At 46.2% G+C, this 4919-nt stretch overlaps 1 pseudogene; it reads left to right on the top strand.

Annotated features, from left to right (window-relative positions):
- The first annotated feature begins 1978 nt into the window (after nucleotides 1–1978).
- LOC100593641 lies at nucleotides 1979–3057 on the top strand (annotated as a pseudogene).
- The last annotated feature ends 1862 nt before the right edge of the window (nucleotides 3058–4919 follow it).

Here is a 4919-nt window from a genome sequence, read left to right as displayed (position 1 = left end):
GCACAGGCAGGGAATAGCTCTAAGTTTCTGATAGAAGGGGCCAGTGGTTCATGGTTCAGGAAAGAACGGTTAGTCTGGAAATTCTCTAATTTAGAGAAACGTAAAGGGGAGGCATCTGAACTGAAATTCTCTAAAGTGCTGCTTCCTTATGGCTTACACCGTTCTCGTGTTTATTCATCAGTATGTATCAACAGCCCTTTGGACTGAGAATTTATGCTGATAAATGCTTTCTCCTCCTCCCCTACATTCTTCTTTTTTTCTTCTTCCATTCCTCCTCCTTTTCTTTCTTCTTCTTCTTTTTCTCCTCCTCTTCCTTCTCTTCTTCCTATTCTTTTCATTCTCCTCCTCCCCTGCCTTCTCCACATCTTTTTGCTGCTTAGGATATAGTTAGACAGTTTGAGCTAGAAAGGATTCTAGGATTGCTATCACCATGATATGTGTTGGTATTAAAGATAAGACATATATGGATCTAAGTAATGTCTTCAGTGCCAAGATATTAGAAGTTTTGAAATCCGTCTTAAACATCTTTGCAGCACTATTAGATATTTTTTATGTGACAACAGTTATGGTGATAGGAACATGTGCTTTCTGGGAGGAAATTATGAAAGGTGTTAAGTACAGGGAGGTTTAAGTTATAAGAAACAACATAAAAGCATACTTCTTTTTTTTTTTTTTTTTGAGAGGGAGTCTCAGTCTTTCACCCAGGCTGGAGTGCAGTGGCACTATCTTGGCTCACTGCAATCTCTGCCTCCTGGGTTCAAGTGCTTCTCCTGTCTCAGCCTCCCAGGTAGCTGAGAATACAGGCACACGACACCAACCCCAGCTAATTTTTGTATTTTTAGTAGAGGCGGGGTTTTGCTATGTTGGTCAGGCCGGTCTTGAATTCCTGACCTCAGGTGATCCATCCGTCTTGGCCTCCCAAAGTGCTGGGATTACAGCATGAGCCACTGCGCCGGCCAAAAGCATACACTTACGCTGGGCTTGAGATGTCACACTTTGCCTACTCCCATTATTCTAATGTCCACTTTAAGGTTATTAAAATGTCCTAAGAGGATTCAAGACAGACCAGTCTACATCTTCACTTTATTATCCCCAAGCCCTCAGAGATGCCACAGCTACTGAGAAAAGGTCACCTAACACCTCAGAATCAGAAAGTTCTGCAAAAGCCAAGGGCTCTTCTAAAAAGAGACCACATTGCAACTGCTTCCCGTACATGCCCGTCAACTAATGTGATCACAGAAGTGTTTCAGAAACAGCTTTTATCTTACTTGGTTTTCTCTTCATCAAAGGTTTTCAATTTAGTTTTTAGACATTTTAATTTTTCTTGAAAAAGAATCCCCCATTTTATAATTGAATCCTGGCTCTGTCATTTGCCAGTTCTGTGGTGTTCTGCAAATAACCTGTGTGTTTCCTGCCCCTGCCAATGGTGCCTATGAGACTTCTGTTTCAATGAAATGAACGTATGTGGAAAACTTCATCACTGGGTTGCCCGGCGGGCCGGTAACCGGGTCTGCGCGCGAGCCGGGCGGTGGGCGCGGACAGGGCCGAGGGCGCCCGGGAGCCGTGTCAGGCGGCGGCGAGGAGCGGGCGCGCCGGGCACGGGGAGCCGTCGGCGGCCGCTCGCTGCGGGGACACCCCGGTGGATAGGCTCTCGCCACCAGGCGCACGGCGTAGGGGGCCTCGTAGGCGGCGGCGGCGGCCTTCTCTCACGCGCCCCCCGAGCCAGCGCCCTTCTCCCGCGCCCGTCTCGCTTCTCCCGTCGGCCCAGACCATCCGCTTCCACCGCGCCCCCGGCCCACCTGGTGGCCCCGGCCCAGGCCGCCGCCCCCGCGGCGGTTCCCGGGGCTCGTCCGGGACGCTCGCCGGGCGGCGGGGGCTCGGCGGCCACCGCTGCCTCGGGCGAGCGATGGCGGGAGGCTGTGTGTGGGCGCTGTGAGCAGGGGTGCCGGCGGAGCTGCAGCGGAGGCACTTTGGAAGAATGACTCTGGAGTCCATCATGGCGTGCTGCCTGAGCGAGGAGGCCAAGGAAACCCGGCGGATCAACGACGAGATCGAGCGGCAGCTCCGCAGAGACAAGCGGGACCCCCGCCGGGAGCTCAAGCTGCTGCTGCTCGGGACAGGAGACAGTGGCAAGAGTACGTTTATCAAGCAGCTGAGAATCATCCATGGGTCAGGATACTCTGATGAAGATAAAAGGGGCTTCACCAAGCTGGTGTATCAGAACATCTTCACGGCCATGCAGGCCATGAACAGAGCCATGGACACACTCAAGATCTCATACAAGTATGAGCACAATAAGGCTCATGCACCATTAGTTTGAGAAGTTGATGTGGAGAAGGTGTCTGCTTTTGAGAATCCATATGTAGATGCAATGAAGAGTTTATGGAATGATCCTGGAATCAGGAATGCTATGATAGACGACGAGAATATCAATTATCTGACTCTACCAAATACTATCTTAATGACTTGGACCGCGTAGCTGACCCTGCCTACCTGCCTACTCAACAAGATGTGCTTAGAGTTCGAGTCCCCACCACAGGGATCATCGAATACCCCTTTCACTTACAAAGTGTCATTTTCAGAATGGTCGATGTAGGGGGCCGAAGGTCAGAGAGAAGAAAATGGATACACTGCTTTGAAAATGTCACCTTTATCATGTTTCTAGTAGCGCTTAGTGAATATGATCAAGTTCTGGTGGAGTCAGACAATGAGAACCGAATGGAGGAAAGCAAGGCTCTCTTTAGAACAATTATCACATATCCCTGGTTCCAGAACTCCTCGGTTATTCTGTTCTTGAACAAGAAAGATCTTCCAGAGGAGAAAATCATGTATTCCCATCTAGTCGACTACTTCACAGAATATGATGGACCCCAGAGACATGCCCAGGCAGCCTGAGAATTCATTCTGAAGATGTTCGTGTACCTGAACCCAGACAGTGACAAAATTATCTACTCCCACTTCACATGCGCCACAGACACCGAGAATATCCGCTTTGTCTTTGCTGCCGTCAAGGACACCATCTTCCAGTTGAACCTGAAGGACTACAATCTGGTCTAATTATGCCTCCTAGACACCCGCCCTGCCCTGCCCTGGTGGGCTATTGAAGATATACAAGAGGGACTGTATTTCTGTGGAAAACAATTTGCATAATACTAATTTATTGCCGTCCTGGACTCTGTGTGAGCGTGTCCACAGAGTTTGTAGTAAATATTATGATTTTGTTTAAACTATTCAGAGGAAAAACAGAGGATGCTGAAGTACAGTTCCAGCACATTTCCTCTCTGTCTTTTTTTTGGCAAAACCTCGTGACTCAATGTATTTTAAATTCTCAGTCATGCACTCACAAAGATAAGACTTGTTTCTTTCTCTCTCTGTCTTTCTCTCTTTTTCTTTTCTATGGAGCAAAACAAAGCTGATTTCCCCTTTTTTTCCCCCCTAATTCATACCTCCCTCCTGATTTTTTCCCCAGGTTACAATGGCCTTTATCCTAGTTCCATTCTTGGTCAAGTTTTTCTCTCAAATGATACAGTCAGGACACATCGTTCGATTTAAGCCATCATCGGCTTAATGTAAGTTTGTAGTTTTTGCTGAAGGATTATATGTATTAATACTATGGTTTTAAATGTGTTGCTCTGGATACACACATAGTTTCTTTTTTAATAGAATATACTGTCTTGTCTCACTTTGGACTGGGACAATGGATGCCTGTCTAACAGTTAAGTGTCATTTTTTTTTTTTTTTTTTTTTTGAGACGGAGTCTCGCTCTGTCGCCCAGGCTGGAGTGCAGTGGCGCAATCTCGGCTCACTGCAAGCTCCGCCTCCCGGGTTCACGCCATTCTCCTGCCTCAGCCTCTCCGAGTAGCTGGGACTACAGGCGCCCGCCGCCAAGCCCGGCTAATTTTTTGTATTTTTAGTAGAGACGGGGTTTCACCATGGTCTCGATCTCCTGACCTCGTGATCCGCCCGCCTCGGCCTCCCAAAGTGCTGGGATTACAAGCGTGAGCCACCGCGCCCGGCCTTTTCTTTTAGATGTTTACCTTCAGCCATAGCTTGATTGCTCAGAGAAATATGCAGAAGGCAGGATCAAAGACACGCAGGAGTCCTTTCTTTTGAAATGCCGCGTCATTGTCTTTCCTCCCTTCTTTGCTTCTTTTTGTTACCTTCTCTTTCAATTGCAGATGCCAAAAAAGATGCCAACAGACACTACATGACCCTAATGGCTGCTACCCAGAATCTTTTTATAGGTTCTTCTTAATTTTTGTTGTTGTTCAAGCTTTTCCTCTCCTTTTTTTCCTTAGTGTTTGGGCCACAATTTTAAAATGACTTTTATTATGGGTAGGTGTTGCCAAAGCTGGCTTTTTGTCAAATAAAATGAATAAGAACTTAAAAAATAAAAGCTGGTATCTTAAAATGTGAGAGAGTAAGACTGTGAAGCCCAAAATGACTGGCTGAGAATGAACCAGAAACGCCAATTGCCAAACTGTTGTAACTGTAAATTTGATTCTCACGGTCCATTGTTTTCTTTGTCCTTAAGATGACATTGTTAGTGTTCACGTCCCATGTGCAGTGTCCAAACCGGCAATGTAAAAAGTATCCTGTGTGGTTTAGCAGGAAATCTGTTTATGTCTCTTTATTTGAAACCAGTTTTACTCTCAATGTTTCTTTCAGTTCAATTAAGTCTGCCAGGAACATTGGTTGATAGTATTATTCTGACACCTTTGATTTCCAAAATCTGAAGTTCCTGCTAGTTTACCACCTTCAAGATCTTCTTGAACTGGTAACTGATTAGGTTGAACTTACGGAAGATTTGTGGACTTAAAAGTAACCTCTCAGTGTTCTATAGAACATGTGTTTGTGTAACTGAACCTACCAGGAGAAATGTTTGGAATTCTATATGTGCAATTTTTCAACAAATGCAA

This window comes from Nomascus leucogenys, chromosome 20 (genome assembly GCF_006542625.1).
Source record: "Nomascus leucogenys isolate Asia chromosome 20, Asia_NLE_v1, whole genome shotgun sequence".
Lineage (NCBI taxonomy): Eukaryota > Metazoa > Chordata > Mammalia > Primates > Hylobatidae > Nomascus > Nomascus leucogenys.
The sequence above is the reverse complement of the archived record's forward strand: the minus strand, read 5'-3'. Positions and strand labels throughout refer to the sequence as shown.